Here is a 20,902-nt window from a genome sequence, read left to right as displayed (position 1 = left end):
GAGGAGACTGGGGAGTAACAGAGAGGCAGGAGGGCCCTGCTCACAGTATAAGCTGGGTACACACTGCACGATCTGGTTAGTGCTATGAGGAGACTGGGGAGTAACAGAGCGGCAGGAGGGGCCTGCTCACAGTATAAGCTGTGTACACACTGCACCGTCTGGTTAGTGCTATGAGGAGACTGGGGAGTAACAGAGAGGCAGGAGAGCCCTGCTCACAGTATAAGCTGGGTACACACTGCACGATCTGGTTAGTGCTATGAGGATACTGGGGAGTAACAGAGAGGCAGGAGGGCCCTGCTCACAGTATAAGCTGGGTACACACTGCACGATCTGGTTAGTGCTATGAGGAGAATGGGGAGTAACAGAGAGGCAGGAGGGCCCTGCTCACAGTATAAGCTGGGTACACACTGCACGATCTGGTTAGTGCTATGAGGAGACTGGGGAGTAACAGAGAGGCAGGAGGGCCCTGCTCGCAGTATAAGCTGGGTACACACTGCACGATCTGGTTAGTGGTATGAGGAGACTGGGGAGTTTTAGAGAGGCAGGAGGGCCCTGCTCACAGGATAAAGCTGGGTTACACACTGCACGATCTGGTTAGTGCTATGAGGAGACTGGGGAGTAACAGAGAGGCAGGAGGGCCCTGCTCGCAGGATAAGCTGGGTACACATTGCTCGATCTGGTTATTGCTATGAGGACACTGGGGTGTAACAGAGAGGCAGGAGGGCCCTGCTCGCAGTATAAACTGGGTACACATTCCACGATCTGGTTAGTGCTATGAGGAGACTGGGGAGTAACAGAGAGGCAGGAGGGCCCTGCTCGCAGTATAAGCTGGGTACACACTGCACGATCTGGTTAGTGCTATGAGGAGTCTGGGGAGTAACAGAGAGGCAGGAGGGCCCTGCTCGCAGTATAAGCTGGGTACACACTGCACGATCTGGTTAGTGCTATGGGGAGACTGGGGAGTAACAGAGAGGCAGGAGGGCCCTGCTCGCAGTATAAGCTGGGTACACACTGCACGATCTGGTTAGTGCTATGAGGTGACTGAGGAGTAACAGAGAGGCAGGAGGGCCCTGCTCACAGTATAAGCTGGGTATACACTGCACGATCTGGTTAGTGCTATGAGGTGACTGGGGAGTAACAGAGAGGCAGGAGGACCCTGCTCGCAGTATAAGCTGGGTACACACTGCACGATCTGGTTAGTGCTATGAGGTGACTGAGGCGTAACAGAGAGGCAGGAGGGCCCTGCTCGCAGTATAAGCTGGGTACACACTGCACGATCTGGTTAGTGCTATGAGGAGACTGGGGAATAACAGAGAGGAAGGAGGGCCCTGCTCGCAGTATAAGCTGGGTACACACTGCACGATCTGTTTAGTGCTATGAGGAGACTGGGGAGTAACAGAGAGGCAGGAGGGCCCTGCTCGCAGTATAAGCTGGGTACACACTGCACGATCTGATTAGTGCTATGAGGAGACTGGGGAGTAACAGAGAGGCAGGAGGGCCCTGCTCGCAGTATAAGCTGGGTACACACTGCACGATCTGGTTAGTGCTATGAGGAGACTGGGGAATAACAGAGAGGCAGGAGGGCCCTGCTCGCAGTATAAGCTGGGTACACACTGCATGATCTGGTTAGTGCTATGAGGAGACTGGGAAGTAACAGAGAGGCAGGAGGGCCCTGCTCACAGGAATAAGCTGGGTACACACTGCACGATCTGGTTAGTGCTATGGGGAGACTGGGGAGTAACAGAGAGGCAGGAGGGCCCTACTCGCAGTATAAGCTGGGTACACACTGCACGATCTGGTTAGTGCTATGAGGTGACTTGTGAGTAACAGAGAGGCAGGAGGGCCCTGCTCGCAGTATAAGCTTGGTACACACTGCACGATCTGTTTAGTGCTATGAGGAGACTGGGGAGTCACAGAAAGGCAGGAGGGCCCTGCTCACATTATAAGCTGGGTACACACTGCACGATCAGGTTAGTGCTAAGGGGAGACTGGGGAGTAACAGAGAGGCAGGAGGGCCCTGCTCGCAGTATAAGCTGGGTACACACTGCACGATCAGGTTAGTGCTATGGGGAGACTGGGGAGTAACAGAGAGGCAGGAGGGCCCTGCTCGCAGTATAAGCAGGGAACACACTGCACAATCTGGTTAGTGCTATGGGGAGACTGGGGAGTAACAGAGAGGCAGGAGGGCCCTGCTCACAGTATAAGCTGGGTACACACTGCACGATCTGGTTAGTGCTATGGGGAGACTGGGGAGTAACAGAGAGGCAGGAGGGCCCTGCTCACAGTATAAGCTGGGTACACACTGCACGATCTGGTTAGTGCTATGTGGAGACTGGGGAGTAACAGAGAGGCAAGAGGGCCCTTCTCGCAGGATAAGCTGGGTACACACTGCATGATCTGGTTAGTGCTATGAGGAGACTGGGGAGTAACAGAGAGGCAGGAGGGCCCTGCTCGCAGGATAAGCTGTGTGCACACTGCATGATCTGGTTAGTTCTATGAGGAGACTGGGGAGTAACAGAGAGGCAGGAGGGCCCTGCTCACAGGAATAAGCTGGGTACACACTGCACGATCTGGTTAGTGCTATGAGGAGACTGGGGAGTAACAGAGAGGCAGGAGGGCCCTGCTCGCAGTATAAGCTGGGTACACACTGCACGATCTGATTAGTGCTATGAGGAGACTGGGGAATAACAGAGAGGGAGGAGGGCCCTGCACGCAGGATAAGCTGGGTACACATTGCTCGATCTGGTTATTGCTATGAGGAGACTGGGGAGTAACAGAGAGGCAGGAGGGCCCTGCTCGCAGTATAAGCTGGGTACACATTGCACGATCTGGTTAGTGCTATGAGGAGACTGGGGAGTAACAGAGAGGCAGGAGGGCCCTGCTCGCAGTATAAGCTGGGTACACACTGCACGATCTGGTTAGTGCTATGAGGAGTCTGGGGAGTAACAGAGAGGCAGGAGGGCCCTGCTCACAGTATAAGCTGGGTACACACTGCACGATCTGGTTAGTGCTATGAGGAGACTGGGGAGTAACAGAGAGGCAGGAGGGCCCTGCTCGCAGTATAAGCTGGGTACACGCTGCACAATCTGGTTAGTGCTATGAGGAGACTGGGGAGTAACAGAGAGGCAGGAGGGCCCTGCTCGCAGTATAAGCTGGGTACACACTGCATGATCTGGTTAGTGCTATGGGGAGACTGGGAAGTAACACAGAGGCAGGAGGGCCCTGCTCGCAGTATAAGCTGGGTTCACACTGCACGATCTGGTTAGTGCTATGAGGAGACTGGGGAGTAACAGGTAGGCAGGATGGCCCTGCTCGCAGTATAAGCTGGGTACACACTGCACGATCTGGTTAGTGCTATGAGGTGACTGGGGGGTAACAGAGAGGCAGGAGGGCCCTGCTCGCAGTATAAGCTGGGTACACACTGCACGATCTGGTTAGTGCTATGAGGTGACTGGGGGGTAACAGAGAGGCAGGAGGGCCCTGCTCACAGGAATAAGCTGGGTACACACTGCACGATCTGGTTAGTGCTATGAGGAGACTGGGGAGTAACAGAGAGGCAGGAGGGCCCTGCTCGCAGTATAAGCTGGGTACACACTGCACAATCTGGTTAGTGCTATGAGGTGACTGAGGAGTAACAGAGAGGCCGGAGGGCCCTGCTCGCAGTATAACTGGGTACACACTGCACGATCTGGTTAGTGGTACTGGGGAGTAACAGAGAGGCAGGAGGGCCCCGCTCGCAGTATAAGCTGGGTACACACTGCACGATCTGGTTAGTGGTATGAGGAGACTGGGGAGTAACAGAGAGGCAGGAGGGCCCTGCTCGCAGTATAAGCTGGGTACACACTGCACGATCTGGTTAGTGCTATGAGGAGACTGGGGAGTAACAGAGAGGAAGGAGATCCCTGCTCACAGGATAAAGCTGGGTTACACACTGCACGATCTGGTTAGTGCTATGAGGAGACTGGGGAGTAACAGAGAGGCAGGAGGGCCCTGCTCGCAGTATAAGCTGGGTACACACTGCACGATCTGGTTAGTGGTATGAGGTGACTGCGGAGTAACAGAGAGGCAGGAGGGCCCTGCTCGCAGTATAAGCTGGGTACACACTGCACAATCTGGTTAGTGGTATGAGGAGACTGGGGAGTAACAGAGAGGCAGGAGGGCCCTGCTCGCAGTATAAGCTGGGTACACACTGCACGATCTGGTTAGTGGTATGAGGAGACTGGGGAGTAACAGAGAGGCAGGAGGGCCCTGCTCGCAGTATAAGCTGGGTACACATTGCACGATCTGGTTAGTGCTATGAGGAGACTGGGGAGTAACAGAGAGGCAGGAGGGCCCTGCTCGCAGTAGAAGCTGGGTACACACTGCACGATCTGGTTAGTGCTATGAGGAGACTGGGGAGTAACAGAGAGGCAGGAGGGCCCTGCTCGCAGGATAAGCTGGGTACACACTGCACGATCTGGTTAGTGCTATGAGGTGACTGAGGATTAACAGAGAGGCAGGAGGGCCCTGCTCGCAGTATAAGCTGGGTACACACTGCACGATCTGGTTAGTGCTATGAGGAGACTGGGGAGTAACAGAGAGGCAGGAGGGCCCTGCTCACAGTATAAGCTGGTTACACACTGCACGATCTGGATAGTGCTATGAGGAGACTGGGGAGTAACAGAGAGGCAGGAGGGCCCTGCTCGCAGGATAAGCTGGGTACACATTACTCGATCTGGTTATTGCTATGAGGAGACTGGGGAGTAACAGAGAGGGAGGAGGGCTCTGCTCTCAGTATAAGCTGGGTACACATTGCACGATCTGGTTAGTGCTATGAGGAGACTGGGGAGTAACAGAGAGGCAGGAGGGCCCTGCCCGCAGGATAAGCTGGGTACACATTGCTCGATCTGGTTATTGCTATGAGGAGACTGGGGAGTAACAGAGAGGCAGGAGGGCCCTGCTCTCAGTATAAGCTGGGTACACATTGCACGATCTGGTTAGTGCTATGAGGAGACTGGGGAGTAACAGAGAGGCAGGAGGGCCCTGCTCGCAGTATAAGCTGGGTACACACTGCACAATCTGGTTAGTACTATGAGGAGACTGGGGAGTAACAGAGAGGCAGGAGGGCCCTGCTCACAGTATAAGCTGGGTACACACTGTACGATCTGGTTAGTGCTATGAGGAGACTGGGGAGTAACAGAGAGGCAGGAGGGCCATGCTCGCAGTATAAGCTGGGTACACACTGCACGATCTGGTTAGTGCTATGGGGAGACTGGGGAGTAACAGAGAGGCAGGAGGGCCCTGCTCGCAGGATAAGCTGGGTACACACTGCATGATCTGGTTAGTGCTATGAGGAGACTGGGGAGTAACAGAGAGGCAGGAGGGCCCTGCTCACAGGAATAAGCTGGGTACACACTGCACGATCTGGTTAGTGCTATGAGGAGACTGGGGAGTAACAGAGAGGAAGGAGGGCCCTGCTCGCAGTATAAGCTGGGTACACACTGCACGATCTGTTTAGTGCTATGAGGAGACTGGGGAGTAACAGAGAGGCAGGAGGGCCCTGCTCGCAGTATAAGCTGGGTACACACTGCACGATCTGGTTAGTGCTATGAGGAGACTGGGAAGTAACAGAGAGGCAGGAAGGCCCTGCTCGCAGTATAAGCTGGGTACACACTGCACGATCTGGTTAGTGCTATGAGGAGACTGGGGAATAACAGAGAGGCAGGAGGGCCCTGCTCGCAGTATAAGCTGGGTACACACTGCATGATCTGGTTAGTGCTATGAGGAGACTGGGAAGTAACAGAGAGGCAGGAGGGCCCTGCTCACAGGAATAAGCTGGGTACACACTGCACGATCTGGTTAGTGCTATGGGGAGACTGGGGAGTAACAGAGAGGCAGGAGGGCCCTGCTTGCAGTATAAGCTGGGTACACACTGCACGATCTGGTTAGTGCTATGAGGAGACTGGGGAGTAACAGAGAGGCAGGAGGGCCCTGCTCGCAGGATAAGCTGGGTACACACTGCACGATCTGGTTAGTGCTATGAGGAGACTGGGGAGTAACAGAGAGGCAGGAGGGCCCTGCTCACAGTATAAGCTGGGTACACACTGCACGATCTGGTTAGTGCTATGAGGAGACTGGGGAGTAACAGAGCGGCAGGAGGGGCCTGCTCACAGTATAAGCTGGGTACACACTGCACCGTCTGGTTAGTGCTATGAGGAGACTGGGGAGTAACAGAGAGGCAGGAGAGCCCTGCTCACAGTATAAGCTGGGTACACACTGCACGATCTGGTTAGTGCTATGAGGATACTGGGGAGTAACAGAGAGGCAGGAGGGCCCTGCTCACAGTATAAGCTGGGTACACACTGCACGATCTGGTTAGTGCTATGAGGAGACTGGGGAGTAACAGAGAGGCAGGGGGGCCCTGCTCACAGTATAAGCTGGGTACACACTGCACGATCTGGTTAGTGGTATGAGGAGACTGGGGAGTTTTAGAGAGGCAGGAGGGCCCTGCTCACAGAATAAAGCTGGGTTACACACTGCACGATCTGGTTAGTGCTATGAGGAGACTGGGGAGTAACAGAGAGGCAGGAGGGCCCTGCTCGCAGGATAAGCTGGGTACACATTGCTCGATCTGGTTATTGCTATGAGGACACTGGGGTGTAACAGAGAGGCAGGAGGGCCCTGCTCGCAGTATAAACTGGGTACACATTCCACGATCTGGTTAGTGCTATGAGGAGACTGGGGAGTAACAGAGAGGCAGGAGGGCCCTGCTCGCAGTATAAGCTGGGTACACACTGCACGATCTGGTTAGTGCTATGAGGAGTCTGGGGAGTAACAGAGAGGCAGGAGGGCCCTGCTCGCAGTATAAGCTGGGTACACACTGCACGATCTGGTTAGTGCTATGGGGAGACTGGGGAGTAACAGAGAGGCAGGAGGGCCCTGCTCGCAGTATAAGCTGGGTACACACTGCACGATCTGGTTAGTGCTATGAGGTGACTGAGGAGTAACAGAGAGGCAGGAGGGCCCTGCTCACAGTATAAGCTGGGTATACACTGCACAATCTGGTTAGTGCTATGAGGTGACTGGGGAGTAACAGAGAGGCAGGAGGGCCCTGCTCGCAGTATAAGCTGGGTACACACTGCACGATCTGGTTAGTGCTATGAGGTGACTGAGGCGTAACAGAGAGGCAGGAGGGCCCTGCTCGCAGTATAAGCTGGGTACACACTGCACGATCTGGTTAGTGCTATGAGGAGACTGGGGAATAACAGAGAGGAAGGAGGGCCCTGCTCGCAGTATAAGCTGGGTACACACTGCACGATCTGTTTAGTGCTATGAGGAGACTGGGGAGTAACAGAGAGGCAGGAGGGCCCTGCTCGCAGTATAAGCTGGGTACACACTGCACGATCTGATTAGTGCTATGAGGAGACTGGGGAGTAACAGAGAGGCAGGAGGGCCCTGCTCGCAGTATAAGCTGGGTACACACTGCACGATCTGGTTAGTGCTATGAGGAGACTGGGGAATAACAGAGAGGCAGGAGGGCCCTGCTCGCAGTATAAGCTGGGTACACACTGCATGATCTGGTTAGTGCTATGAGGAGACTGGGAAGTAACAGAGAGGCAGGAGGGCCCTGCTCACAGGAATAAGCTGGGTACACACTGCACGATCTGGTTAGTGCTATGGGGAGACTGGGGAGTAACAGAGAGGCAGGAGGGCCCTACTCGCAGTATAAGCTGGGTACACACTGCACGATCTGGTTAGTGCTATCATGTGACTTGTGAGTAACAGAGAGGCAGGAGGGCCCTGCTCGCAGTATAAGCTTGGTACACACTGCACGATCTGTTTAGTGCTATGAGGAGACTGGGGAGTCACAGAAAGGCAGGAGGGCCCTGCTCACATTATAAGCTGGGTACACACTGCACGATCAGGTTAGTGCTAAGGGGAGACTGGGGAGTAACAGAGAGGCAGGAGGGCCCTGCTCGCAGTATAAGCTGGGTACACACTGCACGATCAGGTTAGTGCTATGGGGAGACTGGGGAGTAACAGAGAGGCAGGAGGGCCCTGCTCGCAGTATAAGCAGGGAACACACTGCACAATCTGGTTAGTGCTATGGGGAGACTGGGGAGTAACAGAGAGGCAGGAGGGCCCTGCTCACAGTATAAGCTGGGTACACACTGCACGATCTGGTTAGTGCTATGTGGAGACTGGGGAGTAACAGAGAGGCAAGAGGGCCCTTCTCACAAGATAAGCTGGGTACACACTGCATGATCTGGTTAGTGCTATGAGGAGACTGGGGAGTAACAGAGAGGCAGGAGGGCCCTGCTCGCAGGATAAGCTGTGTGCACACTGCATGATCTGGTTAGTGCTATGAGGAGACTGGGGAGTAACAGAGAGGCAGGAGGGCCCTGCTCACAGGAATAAGCTGGGTACACACTGCACGATCTGGTTAGTGCTATGAGGAGACTGGGGAATAACAGAGAGGGAGGAGGGCCCTGCTCGCAGTATAAGCTGGGTACACACTGCACGATCTGATTAGTGCTATGAGGAGACTGGGGAGTAACAGAGAGGCAGGAGGGCCCTGCTCCCAGTATAAGCTGGGTACACACTGCACGATCTGGTTAGTGCTATGAGGAGACTGGGGAATAACAGAGAGGCAGGAGGGCCCTGCTCGCAGTATAAGCTGGGTACACACTGCATGATCTGGTTAGTGCTATGAGGAGACTGGGAAGTAACAGAGAGGCAGGAGGGCCCTGCTCACAGGAATAAGCTGGGTACACACTGCACGATCTTTTTAGTGCTATGGGGAGACTGGGGAGTAACAGAGAGGCAGGAGGGCCCTGCTCGCAGTATAAGCTGGGTACACACTGCACGATCTGGTTAGTGCTATGAGGAGACTGGGGAGTAACAGAGAGGCAGGAGGGCCCTGCTGACAGTATAAGCTGAGAACACCCTGCACGATCTGGTTAGTGCTATGAGGAGACTGGGGAGTAACAGAGAGGGAGGAGGGCCCTGCTCACAGTATAAGCTGGGTACACATTGCACGATCTGGTTAGTGCTATGAGGAGACTGGGGAGTAACAGAGAGGCAGGAGGGCCCTGCTCGCAGGATAAAGCTGGGTTACACACTGCACGATCTGGTTAGTGCTATGAGGAGACAGGGGAGTAACAGAGAGGCAGGAGGGCCCTGCTCGCAGTATAAGCTGGGTACACACTGCACGATCTGGTTAGTGCTAGGAGGAGACTGGGGAGTAACAGAGAGGCAGGAGGGCCCTGCTCGCAGTATAAGCTGGGTACACAGTGCACGATCTGGTTAGTGCTATGAGGTTACTGAGGAGTAACAGAGAGGCAGGAGGGCCCTGCTCACAGTATAAGCTGGGTACACACTGCACGATCTGGTTAGTGCTATGAGGAGACTGGGGAGTAACAGAGAGGCAGGAGGGCCCTGCTCACAGTATAAGCTGGGTACACACTGCACGGTCTGGTTAGTGCTATGAGGAGACTGGGGAGTAACAGAGAGACAGGAGAGCCCTGCTCACAGTATAAGCTGGGTACACACTGCACGATCTGGTTAGTGCTATGAGGAGACTGGGGTGTAACAGAGAGGCAGGAGGGCCCTGCTCACAGTATAAGCTGGGTACACACTGCACGATCTGGTTAGTGCTATGAAGAGACTGGGGAGTAACAGAGAGGCAGGAGGGCCATGCTCGCAGTATAAGCTGGGTACACACTGCACGATCTGGTTAGTGCTATGAGGAGACTGGGGAGTAACAGAGAGGTAGGAGGGCCCTGCTCGCAGTATAAGCTGGGTACACACTGCACGATCTGGTTAGTGCTATGAGGTGACTGAGGAGTAACAGAGAGGCAGGAGGGCCCTGCTCGCAGTATAAGCTGGGTACACACTGCACGATCTGGTTAGTGGTATGAGGAGACTGGGGAGTAACAGAGAGGCAGGAGGGCCCTGCTCACAGGATAAAGCTGGGTTACACACTGCACGATCTGGTTAGTGCTATGAGGAGACTGGGGAGTAACAGAGAGGCAGGAGGGCCCTGCTCGCAGTATAAGCTGGGTACACATTGCACGATCTGGTTAGTGCTATGAGGAGTCTGGGGAGTAACAGAGAGGCAGGAGGGCCCTGCTCGCAGTATAACTGGGTACACACTGCACGATCTGGTTACTGCTATGAGGAGACTGGGGAGTAACAGAGAGGCAGGAGGGCCCTGCTCGCAGTATAACTGGGTACACACTGCACGATCTGGTTAGTGCTATGAGGTGACTGGGGAGTAACAGAGAGGCAGGAGGGCCCTGCTCGCAGTATAAGCTGGGTACACACTGCACGATCTGGTTAGTGCTATGAGGTGACTGAGGAGTAACAGAGAGGCAGGAGGGCCCTGCTCGCAGTGTAAGCTGGGTACACACTGCACGATCTGGTTAGTGGTATGAGGAGAATGGGGAGTAACAGAGAGGCAGGAGGGCCCTGCTCGCAGGATTAAGCTGGGTACACACTGCACGATCTGGTTAGTGCTATGAGGAGACTGGGGAGTAACAGAGAGGCAGGAGGGCCCTGCTCGCAGGATTAAGCTGGGTACACACTGCACGATCTGGTTAGTGCTATGAGGAGACTGGGGAGTAACAGAGAGTCAGGAGGGCCCTGCTCGCAGTATAAGCTGGGTACACACTGCACGATCTGGTTAGTGGTATGAGGAGAATGGGGAGTAACAGAGAGGCAGGAGGGCCCTGCTCGCAGGATTAAGCTGGGTACACACTGCACAATCTGGTTTGTGCTATGAGGAGACTGGGGAGTAACAGAGAGGCAGGAGGGCCCTGCTCGCAGTATAAGCTGGGTACACACTGCACGATCTGGTTAGTGCTATGAGGAGACTGGGAAGTAACAGAGAGGCAGGAGGGCCCTGCTCGCAGTATAAGCTGGGTACACACTGCACAATCTGGTTAGTGCTATGAGGTGACTGAGGAGTAACAGAGAGGCAGGAGGGCCATGCTCGCAGGAATAAGCTGGGTACACACTGCACGATCTGGTGTACGACCGCTGATATGTAGTTCCCTGCTGGCAGATCTGAAGATGCGACGGACGGGAGCGCACAATGATGTGTACATACTGGATGATTTGTCGTCCTATATCGTCCAAAAAAATGACAAATCATCCAATATAAGGTCTGGTGCAGGGGGGGCCAAACTCGGTCCTCGAGAGCTACCAACAGTTCATGTTTTCCAGGTCTCCTCACAGGATCACAAGTGAAATAATTAGCTCCACCTGTGGATCTTTCAAAATGTGTCACTGAGTAATGATTACAGCTGTGCTCCTGCTGGGTGACCTGGGAAATGTGTCAGTGAGTAATGAGTACACCTGTACACCTGCTGGGTGACCTGGGAAATGTGTCAGTGAGTAATGAGTACACCTGTACACCTGCTGGGTGACCTGGGAAATGTGTCAGTGAGTAATGAGTACACCTGTACACCTGCTGGGTGACCTGGGAAATGTGTCAGTGAGTAATGAATTCACCTATACACCTCCTGGGTGACCTGGGAAATGTGTCAGTGAGTAATGATTACACCTGTGCTCCTGCTGGGTGACCTGGGAAATGTGTCAGTCAGTAATGAGTACACATGTGCTCCTGCTGGGTGACCTGGGAAATGTGTCAGTGAGTAATGATTACACCTGTGCACCTGCTGGATGACCTGGGAAATGTGTCAGTGAGTAATGAATACACCTGTGCACCTGCTGAGTGACCTAGAAATTGTGTCAGTGAGTAATGAGTACACCAGTGCTCCTGCTGGGTGACCTGGGTAATGTGTCAGCGAGTAATGAGTACACCTGTGCTCCTGCTGGGAGATTTTGGGAAATGTGTCAGTGAGTAATGATTACACCTTTACACCTGCTGGGTGACCTGGGAAATGTGTCAGTGAGTAATGAATTCACCTGTCCACCTGCTGGGTGACCTGGGAAATGTGTCAGTGAGTAATGAATACACCTGTGCTCCTTCTGGGTGACCTGGGAAATGTGTCAGTGAGTAATGAATTCACCTGTACACCTGCTGGGTGACCTGGGAAATGTGTCAGTGAGTAATGAATTCAGCTGTACACCTGCTAGGTGACCTGGGAAATGTGTCAGTGAGTAATGAATACACCTGTGCTCTTGGTGGGTGACCTGGGAAATGTGTCAGTGAGTAATGAGTACACCTGTACACCTGCTGGGTGACCTGGGAAATGTGTCAGTGAGTAATGAATTCACCTGTACACCTGCTGGGTGACCTGGGAAATGTGTCAGTGAGTAATGATTACACCTGTGCTCCTGCTGGGTGACCTGGGAAATGTGTCAGTGAATAATGAGAACATCTGTGCACCTGCTGTGTGACCTGGGAAATGTGTCAGTGAGTGAGGAATACACCTGTGCACGTGCTGGGTGACCTGAGAAATGTGTCAGTGAGTAATGATTACACCTGTACACCTGCTGGTGACCTGGGAAATGTGTCAGTGAGTAATGACTACACCTGTGCTCCTGGTGGGTGACCTGGGAAATGTGTCAGTGAGTAATGATTACACCTGTGCACCTGCTGGGTGACCTGGGAAATGTGTCAGTGAGTAATGACTACACCTGTGCTCCTGCTGTGTGACCTGGGAAATGTGTCAGTGAGTAATGATTACACCTGTACACCTGCTGGGTGACCTGGGAAATGTGTCACTGAGTAATGATTACACCTGTGCTCCTGCTGGGTGACCTGGGAAATGTGTCAGTGAGTAATGACTACACCTGTGCACCTTCTGGGTGACCTGGGAAATGTGTCAGTGAGTAATGATTACACCTGTGCACCTGCTGGGTGACCTGGGAAATGTGTCAGTGAGTAATGATTACACCTGTGCATCTGCTGGGTGACCTGGGAAATGTGTCAGTGAGTAATGATTACACCTGTGCTCCTGCTGGGTGACCTGGGAAATGTGTCAGTGAGTAATGATTACACCTGTGCACCTGCTGGATGACCTGGGAAATGTGTCAGTGAGTAATGAGTACACCTGTGCTCCTGCTGGGTAACCTGGGAAATGTGTCAGTGAGTAATGATTTCACCTGTGCACCTGCTGGGTGACCTGGGAAATGTGTCAGTGAGTAATGATTATACCTGTGCTCCTGCTCGGTGACCTGGGAAATGTGTCAGTGAGTTATGATTACACCTGCTGGATGACCTGGGATATGTGTCAGTGAGTAATGAGTACACCTGTGCACCTGCTGGGTGACCTGGGAAATGTGTCAGTGAGTAATGAATACATCTGTGCTCCTGCTAGGAGACCTGGGAAATGTGTCAGTGAGTAATGAATACACCTGTGCACCTGCTGGGTGACCTGGGAAATGTGTCAGTGAGTAATAAATACACCTGTGCACCTGCTGGGTGACCTGGAAAATGTGTCAGTGAGTAATGACTACACCTGTGCACCTGCTGGGTGACCTGGCAAATGTGTCAGTGAGTAATGAATACACCTGTGCACCTGTTGGGTGACCTGAGAAATGTGTCAGTGAGTAATGAATACACCTGTGCACCTGTTGGGTGACCTGAGAAATGTGTCAGTGAGTAATGATTACACCTGTACACCTGCTGGGTGACCTGGGAAATGTGTCAGTGAGTAATGAATTCACCTGTGCTCCTGCTGGGTGACCTGGGAAATGTGTCAGTGAGTAATGATTACACCTGTGCTCCTGCTGGGTGACGTGGGAAATGTGTCAGTGAGTAATGATTACACCTGTGCTCCTGCTGGGTGACCTGGGAAATGTGTCAGTGAGTAATGATTACACCTGTGCACCTGCTGGGTGACCTGGGAAATGTGTCAGTGAGTAATGAATACACCTGTGCACCTGCTGGGTGACCTGGGAAATGTGTCAGTGAGTAATGAATTCACCTGTACACCTGCTAGGTGACCTGGGAAATGTGTCAGTGAGTAATGAATACACCTGTGCTCCTGCTGGGTGACCTGGGAAATGTGTCAGTGAGTAATGAGTACACCTGTACACCTGCTGGGTGACCTGGGAAATGTGTCAGTGAGTAATGAATTCACCTGTACACCTGCTGGGTGACCTGGGAAATGTGTCAGTGAGTAATGATTACACCTGTGCTCCTGCTGGGTGACCTGGGAAATGTGTCAGTGAATAATGAGAACATCTGTGCACCTGCTGTGTGACCTGGGAAATGTGTCAGTGAGTGAGGAATACACCTGTGCACGTGCTGGGTGACCTGGGAAATGTGTCAGTGAGTAATGATTACACCTGTACACCTGCTGGTGACCTGGGAAATGTGTCAGTGAGTAATGACTACACCTGTGCTCCCGGTGGGTGACCTGGGAAATGTGTCAGTGAGTAATGATTACACCTGTGCACCTGCTGGGTGACCTGGGAAATGTGTCAGTGAGTAATGACTACACCTGTGCTCCTGCTGTGTGACCTGGGAAATGTGTCAGTGAGTAATGATTACACCTGTACACCTGCTGGGTGACCTGGGAAATGTGTCACTGAGTAATGATTACACCTGTGCTCCTGCTGGGTGACCTGGGAAATGTGTCAGTGAGTAATGACTACACCTGTGCACCTTCTGGGTGACCTGGGAAATGTGTCAGTGAGTAATGATTACAACTGTGCACCTGCTGGGTGACCTGGGAAATGTGTCAGTGAGTAATGACTACACCTGTGCTCCTGCTGTGTGACCTGGGAAATGTGTCAGTGAGTAATGATTACACCTGTACACCTGCTGGGTGACCTGGGAAATGTGTCACTGAGTAATGATTACACCTGTGCTCCTGCTGGGTGACCTGGGAAATGTGTCAGTGAGTAATGACTACACCTGTGCACCTTCTGGGTGACCTGGGAAATGTGTCAGTGAGTAATGATTACACCTGTGCACCTGCTGGGTGACCTGGGAAATGTGTCAGTGAGTAATGATTACACCTGTGCATCTGCTGGGTGACCTGGGAAATGTGTCAGTGAGTAATGATTACACCTGTGCTCCTGCTGGGTGACCTGGGAAATGTGTCAGTGAGTAATGATTACACCTGTGCACCTGCTGGATGACCTGGGAAATGTGTCAGTGAGTAATGAGTACACCTGTGCTCCTGCTGGGTAACCTGGGAAATGTGTCAGTGAGTAATGATTTCACCTGTGCACCTGCTGGGTGACCTGGGAAATGTGTCAGTGAGTAATGATTATACCTGTGCTCCTGCTCGGTGACCTGGGAAATGTGTCAGTGAGTTATGATTACACCTGCTGGATGACCTGGGATATGTGTCAGTGAGTAATGAGTACACCTGTGCACCTGCTGGGTGACCTGGGAAATGTGTCAGTGAGTAATGAATACATCTGTGCTCCTGCTAGGAGACCTGGGAAATGTGTCAGTGAGTAATGAATACACCTGTGCACCTGCTGGGTGACCTGGGAAATGTGTCAGTGAGTAATAAATACACCTGTGCACCTGCTGGGTGACCTGGAAAATGTGTCAGTGAGTAATGACTACACCTGTGCACCTGCTGGGTGACCTGGCAAATGTGTCAGTGAGTAATGAATACACCTGTGCACCTGTTGGGTGACCTGAGAAATGTGTCAGTGAGTAATGAATACACCTGTGCACCTGTTGGGTGACCTGAGAAATGTGTCAGTGAGTAATGATTACACCTGTACACCTGCTGGGTGACCTGGGAAATGTGTCAGTGAGTAATGAATTCACCTGTGCTCCTGCTGGGTGACCTGGGAAATGTGTCAGTGAGTAATGATTACACCTGTGCTCCTGCTGGGTGACGTGGGAAATGTGTCAGTGAGTAATGATTACACCTGTGCTCCTGCTGGGTGACCTGGGAAATGTGTCAGTGAGTAATGATTACACCTGTGCACCTGCTGGGTGACCTGGGAAATGTGTCAGTGAGTAATGAATACACCTGTGCACCTGCTGGGTGACCTGGGAAATGTGTCAGTGAGTAATGAATTCACCTGTACACCTGCTAGGTGACCTGGGAAATGTGTCAGTGAGTAATGAATACACCTGTGCTCCTGCTGGGTGACCTGGGAAATGTGTCAGTGAGTAATGAGTACACCTGTACACCTGCTGGGTGACCTGGGAAATGTGTCAGTGAGTAATGAATTCACCTGTACACCTGCTGGGTGACCTGGGAAATGTGTCAGTGAGTAATGATTACACCTGTGCTCCTGCTGGGTGACCTGGGAAATGTGTCAGTGAATAATGAGAACATCTGTGCACCTGCTGTGTGACCTGGGAAATGTGTCAGTGAGTGAGGAATACACCTGTGCACGTGCTGGGTGACCTGGGAAATGTGTCAGTGAGTAATGATTACACCTGTACACCTGCTGGTGACCTGGGAAATGTGTCAGTGAGTAATGACTACACCTGTGCTCCCGGTGGGTGACCTGGGAAATGTGTCAGTGAGTAATGATTACACCTGTGCACCTGCTGGGTGACCTGGGAAATGTGTCAGTGAGTAATGACTACACCTGTGCTCCTGCTGTGTGACCTGGGAAATGTGTCAGTGAGTAATGATTACACCTGTACACCTGCTGGGTGACCTGGGAAATGTGTCACTGAGTAATGATTACACCTGTGCTCCTGCTGGGTGACCTGGGAAATGTGTCAGTGAGTAATGACTACACCTGTGCACCTTCTGGGTGACCTGGGAAATGTGTCAGTGAGTAATGATTACAACTGTGCACCTGCTGGGTGACCTGGGAAATGTGTCAGTGAGTAATGATTACACCTGTGCACCTGCTGGGTGACCTGGGAAATGTGTCAGTGAGTAATGATTACACCTGTGCTCCTGCTGGGTGACCTGGGAAATGTGTCAGTGAGTAATGACTACATCTGTGCACCTGCTGGGTGACCTGGGAAATGTGTCAGTGAGTAATGATTACACCTGTGCACCTGCTGGATGACCTGGGAAATGTGTCAGTGAGTAATGAGTACACCTGTGCTCCTGCTGGGCAACCTGGGAAATGTGTCAGTGAGTAATGATTTCACCTGTGCACCTGCTGGGTGACCTGGGAAATGTGTCAGTGAGTAATGATTATACCTGTGCTCCTGCTCGGTGACCTGGGAAATGTGTCAGTGAGTTATGATTACACCTGCTGGGTGACCTGGGAAATGTGTCAGTGAGTAATGATTATACCTGTGCTCCTGCTCGGTGACCTGGGAAATGTGTCAGTGAGTTATGATTACACCTGCTGGGTGACCTGGGAAATGTGTCAGTGAGTAATGAATACATCTGTGCTCCTGCTAGGAGACCTGGGAAATGTGTCAGTGAGTAATGAATACACCTGTGCTCCTGCTGGGTGACCTGGGAAATGTGTCAGTGAGTAATAAATACACCTGTGCACCTGCTGGGTGACCTGGGAAATGTGTCAGTGAGTAATGATTACACCTGTGCTCCTGCTGGGTGATGTGGGAAATGTGTCAGTGAGTAATGATTACACCTGTGCTCCTGCTGGGTGACCTGGGAAATGTGTCAGTGAGTAATGATTACACATGTGCTCCTGCTGGGTGACCTGGGAAATGTGTCAGTGAGTAATGATTACACCTGTGCACCTGCTGGGTGACCTTGGAAATGTGTCAGTGAGTAATGAATACACCTGTGCACCTGCTGGGTGACCTGGAAATTGTGTCAGTGAGTAATGAGTACACCTGTGCTCCTGCTGGGTGACCTGGGTAATGTGTCAGCGAGTAATGAGTACACCTGTGCTCCTGCTGGGAGATTTTGGGAAATGTGTCAGTGAGTAATGATTACACCTTTACACCTGCTGGGTGACCTGGGAAATGTGTCAGTGAGTAATGAATTCACCTGTCCACCTGCTGGGTGACCTGGGAAATGTGTCAGTGAGTAATGAATACACCTGTGCTCCTTCTGGGTGACCTGGGAAATGTGTCAGTGAGTAATGAATTCACCTGTACACCTGCTGGGTGACCTGGGAAATGTGTCAGTGAGTAATGAATTCACCTGTACACCTGCTAGGTGACCTGGGAAATGTGTCAGTGAGTAATGAATACACCTGTGCTCCTGCTGGGTGACCTGGGAAATGTGTCAGTGAGTAATGAGTACACCTGTACACCTGCTGGGTGACCTGGGAAATGTGTCAGTGAGTAATGAATTCACCTGTACACCTGCTGGGTGACCTGGGAAATGTGTCAGTGAGTAATGATTACACCTGTGCTCCTGCTGGGTGACCTGGGAAATGTGTCATTGAATAATGAGAACATCTGTGCACCTGCTGTGTGACCTGGGAAATGTGTCAGTGAGTGAGGAATACACCTGTGCACGTGCTGGGTGACCTGGGAAATGTGTCAGTGAGTAATGATTACACCTGTACACCTGCTGGTGACCTGGGAAATGTGTCAGTGAGTAATGACTACACCTGTGCTCCTGGTGGGTGACCTGAGAAATGTGTCAGTGAGTAATGATTACACCTGTGCACCTGCTGGGTGACCTGGGAAATGTGTCAGTGAGTAATGACTACACCTGTGCTCCTGCTGTGTGACCTGGGAAATGTGTCAGTGAGTAATGATTACACCTGTACACCTGCTGGGTGACCTGGGAAATGTGTCACTGAGTAATGATTACACCTGTGCTCCTGCTGGGTGACCTGGGAAATGTGTCAGTGAGTAATGACTACACCTGTGCACCTTCTGGGTGACCTGGGAAATGTGTCAGTGAGTAATGATTACACCTGTGCACCTGCTGGGTGACCTGGGAAATGTGTCAGTGAGTAATGATTACACCTGTGCACCTGCTGGGTGACCTGGGAAATGTGTCAGTGAGTAATGATTACACCTGTGCTCCTGCTGGGTGACCTGGGAAATGTGTCAGTGAGTAATGACTACATCTGTGCACCTGCTGGGTGACCTGGGAAATGTGTCAGTGAGTAATGATTACACCTGTGCACCTGCTGGATGACCTGGGAAATGTGTCAGTGAGTAATGAGTACACCTGTGCTCCTGCTGGGTAACCTGGGAAATGTGTCAGTGAGTAATGATTTCACCTGTGCACCTGCTGGGTGACCTGGGAAATGTGTCAGTGAGTAATGATTATACCTGTGCTCCTGCTCGGTGACCTGGGAAATGTGTCAGTGAGTTATGATTACACCTGCTGGGTGACCTGGGAAATGTGTCAGTGAGTAATGATTATACCTGTGCTCCTGCTCGGTGACCTGGGAAATGTGTCAGTGAGTTATGATTACACCTGCTGGGTGACCTGGGAAATGTGTCAGTGAGTAATGAATACATCTGTGCTCCTGCTAGGAGACCTGGGAAATGTGTCAGTGAGTAATGAATACTCCTGTGCACCTGCTGGGTGACCTGGGAAATGTGTCAGTGAGTAATAAATACACCTGTGCACCTGCTGGGTGACCTGGGAAATGTGTCAGTGAGTAATAAATACACCTGTGCACTTTCTGGGTGACCTGGGAAATGTGTCAGTGAATAATGATTACACCTGTGCTCCTGCTGTGTGACCTGGGAAATGTATCAGTGAGTAATGATTACACCTGTACACCTGCTGGGTGACCTGGGAAATGTGTCACTGAGTAATGATTACACCTGTGCTCCTGCTGGGTGACCTGGGAAATGTGTCAGTGAGTAATGACTACACCTGTGCTCCTGCTGGGTGACCTGGGAAATGTGTCAGTGAGTAATGAATACACCTGTGCACTTGCCGGGTGACCTGGGAAATGTGTCAGTGAGTAATGAATACACCTGTGCTCCTGCTGGGTGACCTGGGAAATGTGTCAGTGAGTAATGACTACACCTGTGCACCTGCTGGGTGACCTGGGAAATGTGTCAGTGAGTAATGATTACACCTGTGCTCCTGCTGGGTGACCTGGGAAATGTGTCAGTGAGTAATGACTACACCTGTGCACCTGCTGGGTGACCTGGGAAATGTGTCGGTGAGTAATGAATACACCTGTGCACCTGCTGGGTGACCTGGGAAATGTGTCAGTGAGCAATAAATACACCTGTGCTCCTGCTGGGTGACCTGGGAAATGTGTCACTGAATAATGAGAACATCTGTGCACCTGCTGTGTGACCTGGGAAATGTGTCAGTGAGTAATGAGTACACCTGTACACCTGCTGGGTGACCTGGGAAATGTGTCACTGAGTACTGATTACACCTGTGCTCCTGCTGGGTGACCTGGGAAATGTGTCAGTGAGTAATGAGTAGACCTGTGCTCCTGCTGGGAGACCTGGGAAATGTGTCAGTGAGTAATGATTACATCTGTGCACCTGCTGGGTGACCTGGGAAATGTGTCAGTGAGTAATGAATACACCTGTGCTCCTGCTGGGTGACCTGGGAAATGTGTCAGTGAGTAATGAGTACACCTGTGCACGTGCTGGGTGACCTGGGAAATGTGTCAGTGAGTAATGATTACACCTGTACACCTGCTGGTGACCTGGGAAATGTGTCAGTGAGTAATGACTACACCTGTGCTCCTGCTGGGTGACCTGGGAAATGTGTCAGTGAGTAATGATTACACCTGTGCACCTGCTTGGTGACCTGGGAAATGTGTCAGTGAGTAATGACTACACCTGTGCTCCTGCTGTGTGACCTGGGAAATGTATCAGTGAGTAATGATTACACCTGTACACCTGCTGGGTGACCTGGGAAATGTGTCACTGAGTAATGATTACACCTGTGCTCCTGCTGGGTGACCTGGGAAATGTGTCGGTGAGTAATGACTACACCTGTGCTCCTGCTGGGTGACCTGGGAAATGTGTCAGTGAGTAATGAATACACCTGTGCACTTGCCGGGTGACCTGGGAAATGTGTCAGTGAGTAATGAATACACCTGTACACCTGCTGGGTGACCTGGGAAATGTGTCAGTGAGTAATGACTACACCTGTGCACCTGCTGGGTGACCTGGGAAATGTGTCTGTGAGTAATGAAT

This window comes from Taudactylus pleione, unplaced genomic scaffold, assembly GCF_031769625.1.
Source record: "Taudactylus pleione unplaced genomic scaffold, aTauple2 ptg001564l, whole genome shotgun sequence".
Taxonomy (NCBI): domain Eukaryota; kingdom Metazoa; phylum Chordata; class Amphibia; order Anura; family Myobatrachidae; genus Taudactylus; species Taudactylus pleione.
The sequence above is the reverse complement of the archived record's forward strand: the minus strand, read 5'-3'. Positions refer to the sequence as shown.